The following is a 1898-nucleotide window of genomic DNA, read 5'->3' as shown; positions in this document are numbered from 1 at the left end:
GGTCAGAAAGGTCTATGAGCAGGGTTAGGCCACTGGAAAATCCAACTACATGGCCAGTGGTTGAAGGACCAAGGATGATACCAAATCCTAACCTCAGGAGAGTATGTAAGGGCCGTCTAAAAATCACTTGGTTCTTGAATGAAATGGACATGCGCGAGATGCGTGCTCCAAGGCGGTGCATGCTATGTGGTACGGAAGGTCACAGCCTTAGTAGATGTTCTCATAGGGGTGGATCAAGTGCAAGGGGTAATGTTTCTACTCGGGATGGTTGAGTTGATAACGTTTGTAGTGAACTATTGTTCTAATTTTTTGTATAGTTTAAATTCTCCAATTGTTTTTTATTGTCCACTATTGTTCTAATTTTTTGTATAGTTTAAATCCTCGCATGAAGTGTCAATTAAAGACAAATTAGGCAAAATAATCCATGAAAAAACCGAAAACAATACAGTCCAACAACAGCCTAAAGCACAAGAAGAACAAAGTCCAACATAGTCCATGTCTTCACACAATAAAATAACAACAAAGCCCAAAAGGATTCAAACCACAATAAGAACAAAGTCCAACATAGTCCATATCTTCAAACACAATAAAAAAAAATAACAAAGTCCTAAATGAGTCAAACTATGATAACAACAAAGTCCAACAAAGTTCACATGAGGAGAGACTACTTGGTAAACTTGTTCTTTACTACCTTTGCCATACTCTTCATTTCTTTCCCATCATTCTTCTTGATTTTTGACAGGGTAAATCGGTTACGGCTTCTTTGCAGAGAATTAGTCTGTAAGTCGTAACCCTTATCGCGAACACATCCAGCACCTATACAATGATACACAACAACTTATGACATCCATATAGACTTCCCTAAATGTTAATTAAAGATAAATCCAATCCACAACACAACCATGCATTACTAAGAACAATTTAGTTATATAAAGTTAAAGTCAACACAATTTATGATACTATGGCAGGTGTACATGCATCCTCAATTGTCCCATCATCGTCATCATCATCATTACCATCAGTGTTGTCATCTTGCATTCACGAGGGTGCGTATAAAGGCATTTGATGATGGCTCTTCGTCCTTCGCCTCAACCTCCTCCTGAATTGTTGCTGCAACCGTGTTAAGATCGAAATGAGGAATGCTCCCACTAGGACATGCGGAATCAACAAATCAACGCCTCGACCGAGCTCACTCCTTCCTGCGTCAAAGGAGAAACGACCCCCAGATGGATCCCCAGAATGCCCGGATATCGACGGCATGTGAAGTCTAGAATCTAAAGACATACGTCTAGGCACCATTTCAAATGGCCTATTGTCTTGAGGTTGGAAGATTTGACTTTCTTCTGGATAATTGCCTCACTGTGATTAATCTGTGTCATCAAGAAACCTCCAAATTTGGTTCATGACAGCTTGATCCTCTTCAGAGATAAACAACTGTTGTTGGTCCACTTGGTTAAAGACGACATCTCAAGACCCTGACAAACTTCTTGTTGTGGATGTTTTTGTGACTGTGGATGTGGTGGTACTGATTGTTCACCAGGAGTATTGACTGCGGCCAACAACAAGTGATTTGAAAATTGACATCTGTACCAACTTATATAAAACTCATTCGCATCATAAGTAATGATTGGATTAAGATTAGTAAGTCGGTGATCAAATCGGTCCTGCCATATTGATATCCACTTATTGTGCGCTACAATCCAATTCAAATTTTTCGGTCCAGTCAACACATTGTTATGCGCACCGCCAAGATCCCTTGCAGCGACTCCCAGAATGCCTTGTTGCATACCGAACTGTCTCGTCACCCTATCCATTGGATGCCACTCCATGCACTCAAATGAGATCAAAGGGACCGTTGCATTCCAACATAATCCATCATGACAGATATCTGCCGGCAC

Source organism: Arachis ipaensis, chromosome B7, assembly GCF_059453495.1.
Source record: "Arachis ipaensis isolate K30076 ecotype BB chromosome B7, ASM5945349v1, whole genome shotgun sequence".
NCBI lineage: Eukaryota > Viridiplantae > Streptophyta > Magnoliopsida > Fabales > Fabaceae > Arachis > Arachis ipaensis.
Note: the sequence above shows the minus strand (reverse complement) of the source record.